Source organism: Pseudoliparis swirei, chromosome 1, assembly GCF_029220125.1.
Source record: "Pseudoliparis swirei isolate HS2019 ecotype Mariana Trench chromosome 1, NWPU_hadal_v1, whole genome shotgun sequence".
NCBI lineage: Eukaryota > Metazoa > Chordata > Actinopteri > Perciformes > Liparidae > Pseudoliparis > Pseudoliparis swirei.
The window spans coordinates 18614829-18625228 of record NC_079388.1 but is presented as its reverse complement, the minus strand read 5'-3'; the positions used below and the strand labels follow the sequence as shown (position 1 = coordinate 18625228).

The window sequence follows — 10400 nt, the reverse complement described above, 5'->3', positions numbered from 1 at the left end:
ATCCTTTGTCAAAATGTCACTCTGATGACAAAATGATGCCCACTTGCATCATATGAATACACTTTCAGATCAGCAGCAACACACTAGTCTACTTTATATAAAAAACTGCAGTCTTTTGTTTTCAATGTTTTTATTCAGTTCCATAGAGGGCATATTTTCACAACAACCAAAAAAATGAAATACTGAATTCAAAATCATTACATTAGTATATTTTACAGGACAGTACATTTAGTTAAATCAAAAATAAAACAAACAATACACTACTGTAAACACAGAAAAACACAATTGTGGGCTTATGGATCCTGCCGTCTGTTGGGGTCTGGCCACCGGATCTCAACATCACAAGCAATGTCTTCTCTCGCGAAGCATCGGGGGAAATATCCCCTTGTGTGGCGAATCCATCTCTGGATTGACCTCACCTCCATGTCTCCGCAGGCCTGTTCCATTGCCTGCAGAAGAGGCATACGGGCATGTGGTTGGCGGTCATATACGCCCATCTCCAAACGGAAAATAATTCCTCTATAGGATTTAGAAATGGCGAGTAAGGGGGCAAGTACAGAACTTCAAATTGATCATGGTTGGTGAACCAGTTCTGGACCAGAGCGGCCCGATGGAAACAAACATTATCCCAGACAACAACAAACCTGGGCTGCTCTGGTCCATCCTGTACAACTGCATCATGAAGTGCATCTATAAATCTGATGATGTGTTGCGCATTCCCCGTTTGGCATGATGGTGCAGTCGCCCTCGAAGACTCATGGCAGCACACAATGTGATGTTTCCCCCGCGCTGCCCCGGGACGTGCAACATTGCCCTTTGGACAATTATATTACGTCCCCGTTGTCTGTTTTTGCTAAGGTTGAATCCAGCCTCGTCAATGTGAATACATTCATGCGGCTGGGCAGCTCCATCCATGTCCAAGATTCTCTGTAACAAAATGTTTTGTAGCTGGCTGATTGGTGTTCAGTTTTGTAAGTAAGTGTTTTCAGGTGTGTGTTTGTGTCTTTTCAATTAACCAATGTGTGTTGTATTTTGAATAGAGGTGTTTTCCCAATGGTACCCCGAGATTTCATTTTTGAACTCAGTGTCTTCAGCTCCGTAAGCCTCTGTGAGCACCTGTGTGCGGCCGTCGGCACAGACAGGAATAGCTCGAATAAGGTTTGAACACAGTTACGTTTGAATTTGGCGTTGGCTTGTTGTCCGTTTTTATTATTATTGAGTCATCAATGAAGGTTGTTTTTTTATGACTCACGATCTTGTTTCCGCAAGCTCATTTTTATGATTTTAATTCCCTGAATTAAAATTGGGTTTGACCTCATACATAACAGAAAAAAACAACAATTATAAATGTTTAATTCTATGAAATAACCGTAACCGGCCAGCGAGACGTCAGAGTGACCCGGTGCCGTGCCCCCCGTGGGCCGCTCTGACGTAACCTCACGAGTCGCTGGTGATTCTCCCCTAATTTGTCAAAATGGCTGCAAGGGCGACACACCAAACAAAAAACATGTTGCGCCACAGCGGCTCCGTCAGAGGCGTCCGTGTGACTGCCTGTTTAAAGCTCCTCAATCTGTCTTTCAGGGGTTCAAATGTAACCAAAGGTTTCTGAAGGTCATGCGTACGAGTGTGAACCCCCGACTCCTCCATCTGCTACACCTTCTCGTATATTGAATTTTCTCCTCGGTACGAACTCGATTTACGATTCACGGTCCAGATACGGAAGAATCTCTCTGCTCTTCATGGCAAGACACGCCCCCTTTGAGCTGGTTTTCGGTCGATCCGATTGGTTCAAGGTGAGAGGCATTAACCTCGAGTGTAAATTGACACTTTTATTCTCTGCATTTGACCCATCCTTAAGGAGCAACTGGGGGTTCAGTGTCTTGCTCGAGGGCACTTTGACATGCAACTAATGGGGGGGGGGGGGATCGAACCGGCTACCTTGCGGTTTACAGGACCCTACGAGCTATACAGCCGACACCCCCTAGTTGTGGTCAGCACAGCCCATTGGTCAGGGTATAGGACCTCAACGAGTCAGGTGACCAGTACCTCAGGGAGCTCGAACGCCCGGCCGATCCCAGAGAGCCTGAAGGCCTCACAGAGAAGTTATTCCCAGCTTGTTTCAGGTCTCATGGAAACAGAAGATTCCTGGACAATGACTGCATTGATATTGAGAGTTGACGGCAATCTTTTAAAAGTTAATTCTGACTAATTAAACAAAAGTATTAACCCAATGCACAATCTCCCTGATTTTCCTGTTCTTCTTTGTGGCTTTGTGGATCGCCCACATATGGATGCAATCAATAGTCTCTGAGGCCACCCTCAGAATAAAGAGAGCAACAATCCAAACAAAGCAGCTCAGGGAGAGAAAACCAGCCGCCTGAAGAAAAAGATTCAATCCTGCTTTAAAAAAGAAAAGTCATTCACATTTGCACGTCCCATTCTTTCCAGAAGACATTAAGTCAGTAATGCCTTTGTTCTGATGTGCAGCGCTGCGCGTACGATAGTCCTGGCAGTGCTGAGGTAAGCGGAAAGGAAAGGTTAAGGTGTTTGGGTGGGGGGGTTGGTTAATATGAAATGCTATCAAATTACCATGCTTCACGTGTCTCGAATTAGCATACAGCAGATCTAACGGCCCGAGAGTCCTCAGCGACTCAGCGCCAGGCGAGATGTTTGCTTTTCAGTCCGATTTCACTCCCAATTATCATATCATTACCACGGCATTGCTGCGCGGCTGCTGCGTCGGCAATTTAGTCCACAATGCACCCGAGGGGTTCGGGGGGGGGGGGGGGGGGAGTGGTAGACATGGTGTTGCCAGACGGGCTGTCTGCATATCTATCAATGCATGCATCCATCCAGACTTTGGTTTCTGTGCATTGACAAAGACAAAGAAAGACAAAGACAAAGTGTACATGACTCTGAAAAGGTTTTGTTAATTATGGCGACTGTTTCCCGAAAGCCTTTATTTTGTAGGGGCCTTTTGTTTGTTTTAGGTCCTTTCATTTTGAAGACCAGAAGAAACTTGTAACATGACTTTGCACCCGGAGGAGTGTTAGACATGGTGTTGACAGACAGGCTCTCTGCATATCTATCAATCCATGCATCCTTCCACCTATCAATCCATCCATCCATCCATCCATCTATTCAGTTTTCAATTCAGTTTATTTGTATAGCCCAATTTCACAAATTACAAATTTGTCTCGGAGTGCTTTACAATCTGTACACATAGACATCCCTGCCCCAAAACCTCACATCGGACCAGGAAAAACTCCCAAATAACCCTTCAGGGGGAAAAAAAGGGAAGAAACCTTCAGGAGAGAACAGAGGAGGATCCCTCTCCAGGATGGACAGAACAATAGATGTCATGTGTACAGAAGGACAGATTTAGAGTTAAAATACATTCAATGAATGTGACAGAGTGTATGAATAGTTCATAGTAGGCATATTCCACGATGGAGACCTCCACGATCCATCAGGCAGATGGCGGTAGAGAGGAGGAGTGGGCAGAGTCTCAACAGTGGGCGGAGTCTCAACAGGACAGTGGCGCAGTCAGGAGCAGGAATTCCACGACCCAGACCTCGATGATCCATCAGGCAGATAGGATCTATGCCGTCTCATAGGGTCCGATGACCCCATGAGACGTGAAGTCACAAGGACTCCGGGGAGAAAGCAGAGTTAGTAACGTGTGATTGAGAGATGAAAATTCATCCCTAAGGAGAGAAAAGAGGAGATAGGTACTCAGTGCATCCTAAACGTCCCCCGGCAGCTATAAGCCTATAGCAGCATATCAAGGGGCTGAACCAGGTGAACCTGATTCAGCCCTAACTATAAGCTCTGTCAAAGAGGAAAGTCCTCAGTCGACTCTTAAACGAGGTGACTGTGTCTGCCTCCCGGACTGAAGGTGGAAGCTGGTTCCATAAAAGAGGAGCTTGATAACTAAAGGCTCTGGCTCCCATTCTACTTTTTAAGACTCTAGGAACTACAAGTAGTCCCGCATTTAGTGAGCGTAGCTCTCTAGTGGGGCAATATGGTACTACAAGCTCCTTAAGATATGATGGTGCATCACCAATCAAGGCTTTGTACGTTAAGAGAAGAATTTTAAAAGTGATTCTTGATTTTACTGGGAGCCAGTGCAGAGCAGCTAGTGCAGGAGTGATGTGATCTCTTTTCTTAGTTTTAGTGAGAACACGAGCTGCAGCATTCTGGATCAACTGGAGGGACCTAAGAGATTTATTAGAGCAGCCTGATAATAAGGAGTTGCAGGTATCCAGTCTCGAAGTAACGAACGCGTGAACCAATTTTTCTGCATCTTTTTGAGACAAGATGTGCCTGATTTTTTAAATATTACGTAGATGAAAGAATGCAGTCCTTGAGATTTGCTTTACGTGGGAGTTAAAGGACAATCTGAGATGGCGCGGCTGTGTCCAGACGCCGTCGAGGTAGCTCCGCGGAGATTGTGCGCTCTTTTAGTTTTTGTGTTTATTTTTAATGTTTTCTTTGCCACAAACACATCGGCACTAACAGCATACGACCGCAGCACACTTTTGGACATAAACTTTTGCGCAAAACAAGGGTTTTTGTCCACTTTTTCCATCGATCCAGCGTGGCCGGCAGAGATCGTACGAGCGAACCACAACAACAACAGTGGAGCCGCTACTACGGGGAGACGACGAAAACATCGAGGGAAACGGAGCGGAATTCGGAACAGATTGAGAGTTCAAGCCCACCGTCCACCTCTGCCCAGCATCCTTCTTGCTAACGTCCAGTCTCTGGAAAATAAGATGGATGATGTTAGGGCAAGGATCAGATTCCAACGGGACATGAGGGACTGTAACATCTTTTGTCTGACGGAAACATGGCTGACCCCGCTGGTGCCGGATCGAGTCATATGCCCAACCGAGTCCTTCTCTGTTTTCCGTGCAGACAGAACGGAAGAGTCTGGTAAATCTAAGGGTGGAGGGGTTTGCTTCATGACTAACAACAAGTGGTGCAACCCCAAAGACATTAAGACTCTTTCTCGTTCCTGCTCGCCGAACCTGGAACATCTGACGATCTCATGCCGTCCATCCCAGATAGCAGCTGATTCCGGGGCGGATCCGCCCTCAGGTCGCCACAGGTCGCTAGATCCGCCCGCAGGTCGCTAGATCCGCCCGCAGGTCGCTAGATCCGCCCTACTGCCGCACTCGGTTTGGTCATGTGAACCGGATCCACCCGCATCTGCATCCGGTTCACACAGCGGCGGTTGTTGGTGCTCAATACCTGCCAGTCGATCGCGGCGTAGTATTGGTAGATCGCATGACATAAAAAGAAATTGGCCCGCCCCCCTGTCACTTTCTCTATAGCGCCACATTACAGCAGAAGCACGTCATTTCTGTCTCTACGTGTCGCGTTAACAGTCCTCTGCCCGCCGTCTCGTGCGCCGCGGAGCTCCCGACACCGGTTTGCGCGCATCGGGACGGACGGAGCAAAGAAAAAGTCACTAGCACCACCCCCCCCCGTCAACAACTCTTCTCGGGTCGCGCGCGGCAGGTGAGCACACTTACTAGCACCCGCCCCCCCGCCCACCCCGTCGGTCGATCGCCCTGACTTGGTCACATAATAAGTAGCTCGCATGCTGAAAAAGTGTGAGCACCCCTGAATCGTTGCTCCTCTGACTTCTGCGCCTCGACTTTCCAAACTGGAATTTTCAAACCTGCAGCTCTTCGCGCCAGACATATTACTTAGGTAAGTGTTGAATTGTGTTGCTACTGTCGAATTATGGCTATTTTTCGAACTATCTCGGTTAGGGTTAGGGTGAGCTATCTTCTGCAGCTAGCGCTGAATTTTCAGTGGTTCTTGGGTTGGAGCTTAAGTATACTTAGTATACTTAAGCTCCAACCCAATCTGTGATTGAAGCTGGGCAAGGTAATAACGAGGAGCGCTAGCTCACGAGCTAATAACGAGGAGCGCTAGCTCACGAGCTAATAACGAGGAGCGCTAGCTCACGAGCTAATAACGAGGAGCGCTAGCTTACGAGCTAATAACGAGGAGCGCTAGCTCGCAAGCTAATAAAGATGGCCAGCACAAACCTGTTTTTATTTAATTCGTATGTATTGAGTTCTCAACACATAATTTACTATTTGAAATGTCATCCTCAGTTTTACAGAAGTGTTCATCAGGATCGATCTCTACAATTCAGGTAAGCATGTCTTTTTGGAGGGAAGTTTTCACAGCAACTTAAAGACACATTTGAGGGAATTGTATAACCTGTTTAACTTTAAAATGACCAGATTTGTTTTAATCCATTAAAATACTATCTTAATGTACAGCGTAGTGTTTTTATTAAAACATTTTTATTTTTGTTTGTTTTAGATAAAATGAACAGAAAGACTGGGCTTGTCTCCAACTCCACCATTAGACGCAGGGTCCGTCAAGATGTTCAAAAAAGACTTGACCAAATTAGGGACGACTGCGCAGATAGAACTGCCTTTCAACTGACACCAGAGAGGGAACATGTAGATGTCAGTGGGGAGTCTTTGGAAAGTATAAATTGCACAGAAGATGCAAATTGTCTGGACACTACAACTGGATTAGGCTTTAGTGAGGAGGAAGGTGCCATGGAAGTAGAAGCAGATATAATTGATGGTTTTGCCTTTGTGGCCAGTGATGGGCAGAGTCTGACGTCTGATTCTGAACAGTCTGATGAGCAACTTGAAACCTTGTCCCTGTCTGCAAGTATTTCTAACTGGGCCACACACTTTGGCATTTCTTTGGTTGCTTTGACAGCACTATTGGGCATACTTCGTATTTTCCATTCTGACCTTCCAAGGGATGCCAGGACTCTTCTTGGGACTAAAACTAAATACTCCATCCTGGAAAAGGCTGGGGGACAGTACCACTATTTTGGTATTCTGCTTTCGTTGAGAAATACACTGTCAAATTATGTGCATGCACTAGCAGACAGTTTAATTTTGAAGTTGCAAATACATATAGATGGACTTCCTTTATTCAAAAGCTCTAGTCTGCAACTGTGGCCCATCCTTGGTCTGCTATTGAATGTTCCCATGAAAGAACCAGTCGTAATAGGTTTATTCTGTGGACCAAAGAAACCCAGCTCAGCAAAAGAGTTCCTTGAAGATTTTGTTACAGAGTTGCAACAGCTTGAAAACGGTTTTGATATAGAGGGTAAGACATTGAAGCTTCAACTGGACACAGTCATTTGTGACACACCAGCCAGATCATTTGTTAAGAATACAAAGAACCACAATGGCTACCATGGTTGTGACAAATGTATGCAGCCTGGGAAATACATTAACAGACGCATGACATATCCATGTACAGACTTTGCTGTAAGGACTGACGAATCGTTTGAAAACATGGTAGATGAGCTTCATCATCATGAGGGGCCACATCCATTTCTTGGCAGCGGTGTCGGCATGGTTTCGCAATTCCCTTTGGATTACATGCATTTGGTTTGTTTGGGTGTTGTTAGACGATTGCTACACATCTGGCTCAGGGGTCCTCTAATTTTCCGAATGCCTGCAAACATTGTTGAAAGAATGTCGGCAAAATTGATAGAAATGCGTCCCTATATTCCTGTGGAGTTTGCCCGAAAACCTAGATCACTACGAGAATTGGATCGGTGGAAGGCAACAGAATTACGTCAGTTTCTACTGTACACAGGACCTGTCATACTATAGGAACCTTTCTGGACAGAAATATGTACAGCAATTTCATGCTACTCTTCTCTGGTATTGCCATTTTAGTCAGTCCTAGACTATCTAGTAATGCACAGTATGCACACACACTACTTCGATCTTTTGTCAGTCACTTTGGTGAGATATATGGCAAAGATCAAATCGTTTATAATATCCACGGTTTGGTTCATCTGGCAGATGAAGTTCAACAACATGGTTGCCTCGACTCATTCTCTGCATTTCCGTATGAAAGTTACCTGCACACGCTGAAAAAGCTTGTCAGAAAACCAGAGTTTCCCCTTGCACAAATTATCAGACGATTGTCAGAGAAAAGAAGACCAGACACTCCTTTAAATGTTAGCCATTTAAAAAAACCACACTTTGTTGGACCACTTGTAGGTGGCATGTCAGTGAAAGCACAGTATGGTGAAATGGCCTGTGACAAGTGGACTGTTAAAATTTCAACCGGGGATAATGTTTTTGTCATTGGAAATGAAATTTGTTATATACATAACATTGTAGAATGCAATGATGGAGTGTATGTGATATACAAGGAGTGTTCAGAGAAGTCTTTGTTCTTCACTTACCCTTTCAACTCTGACTATTTGAATATTCATAAAATTGTCCAACCATCTGATCCATTTAAGTGTGTTAAAATGTCAGCGCTTGTTCAGAAATGTGCTGTTTTGCCTCATAGGGATGGTTTTGTGGCTATACCCTATTTCATACGTTTTAGATATCTAATGTGCATTTGCAAAACAAATTGTCGATTTATGGACTTGGGTGTGTCAATAAAACATTTGTTAAAACTCTTATTTCAAGAAAATCAAGTTCTTAAATGCACAAACACACTAAAGCTAATGGACAAACACATCTTGGCTCTTTTAGCTAAAAGTCATAGTTTCCAGGTACACAGTTCGCCTTTACAGTTCTCAGTTGGAAGTTCCACCAAGCAGCACAACTGGCAGTAGTCACTTGAGGCGACCGGACCTATTCTCATGTTTTCCAAATGGTAATTGTCATACTCCTGGTTATAGAGAACTTTAATAGTTGCTAAATTGTTTTCTAGTTGCAAAATTGTTTTCAAGTTCTTGGAACAGAGTTATATTTCTGTGACTGATGACACTGTTTGTTTCTTTCCTCTGTAATTCAGGATGTTCCATCTGATTGAATTCTTGGACAGCAAAACAGTAGCAGTCGTGCCACAAAGCTGGTACAGTGGTGGTGGCTGCGTTTGGCCAGATTACCCGAGGGATGAAAGGGTGGACAAGGCGGTCCGAAGTGCCGAAGAACCTCAGCCTGACTGGCAGACACATGATGTCAGAATAATTAGATCATGCGGTATGCTAATTATATTAATATTCTAATAATTAGCAGTTTAAACAAATACATAAAACATTTACCTTATGTTACATATGGGAAACAACATTTTAATGACATTGTTCTGGTCATAATTCTGTACTTTTCATTGTGTTTTGACTTAATTTTAGATGATTACTTGGTGGCAAGGCGATGGTTAACAAAATATATGTCCTGTGACACATCTGATCTCCATTCAGAAGAGGAGGCAATTCCTAAAAGGAGAAAGCCAATGCCTGTGTGAGTAAATGTGTATAAATTGTATTCTTTAGAACTCTTTTACCTTAATAAAATAAAGTGTCTGTCATTCAATGTTATAGTATGACAAATAATACATTTTTTTCCTAACTCCATTTCTAGCCATTTCTTTGGGGACTCGGATGCAGACAGCGAGACTGAAAATCGCCACCCCAAAAAAAAAAAGGGTCCAACCACTAGCAGGACAGTTGCCCCTCCTCCACCTATTGCCCCTCCTCCACCTATTGCCCCTCCTCCACCTCTTGCCCCTCCACCTATTGCCCCTCCTCCACCTCTTGCCCCTCCTCCACCACGGACTTCATCACCAGCAGGACAGCGAACAAGCCATGCAGGGTACACGCCAACCTGGCGAGGGGCGAGGTGTGGTTCAGACACCATTGCCTGCTGCGGTGAGCAACAACTCAAACGGCTATGGGATTCAATTTGAATCTTTTTAATCATTTCACTTCTTACAATGTTAACGATGGTAAATTGGATACGAGACATGCAATACACACTGTCACATTGAATCCAAGTGAATATGATTATGACGATTGGATTAATGGAGTTGTATAACACTTGATGTTTCCATATTTGATGTAAAATCTCTCCCTTTTTTAAATGCTATTCTAATGTTTTTTTTTATAGCTGCTCAAGTTCAAATGATGGCCATGCTGGAGACGCTTACACAGCAGGTCCATCAATTAACACAGCAGGTCCATCAATTAACTTCCAAAATTGACAGCTTTGTTCGCAGCGTGACACAAATGTCTGGTCAAGAAGTGGAGTGGAGAGACCCGTTCCTGTTGACCACAATGGAGGAAGTGGACATGTTTGAGCAACAGCTCAAAGATCCAGCCAACGCTTTAATGAAGAAGAGTGTGGTGAGTTTTTGTTTGTTTTAAGAATCTCACAAAGCTCATTAAAATCTATTGTATGTCATTAACACTAGATAATACCCTGTTTGATGGTAATGTTTTTAAAACAATATCAAATATTAATAGTACTTTTTCTATCCATTTTAGATTTCCTCCTGGGAACAATCGGAGGACATGATGTAAACGTGCAACGTGGAACATCCTCGCACGCATGTTCACTGATGATGTTGCAAGTCCATAAATTGGAAAGGAT

General features: G+C 44.2%; 1 long non-coding RNA gene across 2 annotated transcripts; it reads left to right on the top strand.

Annotated features, from left to right (window-relative positions):
* The first annotated feature begins 8663 nt into the window (after positions 1-8663).
* Positions 8664-10014, top strand: LOC130196665 (uncharacterized). Of its 2 annotated transcripts, XR_008832290.1 has the most exons (5): positions 8664-8685; positions 8827-9014; positions 9164-9272; positions 9393-9679; positions 9918-10014. It is a non-coding gene; the product is annotated as an uncharacterized LOC130196665 (long non-coding RNA). The 2 variants fall into 2 exon arrangements; XR_008832289.1 differs by lacking the exon at positions 8664-8685 and having other exon boundaries at positions 8790-9014.
* The last annotated feature ends 386 nt before the right edge of the window (positions 10015-10400 follow it).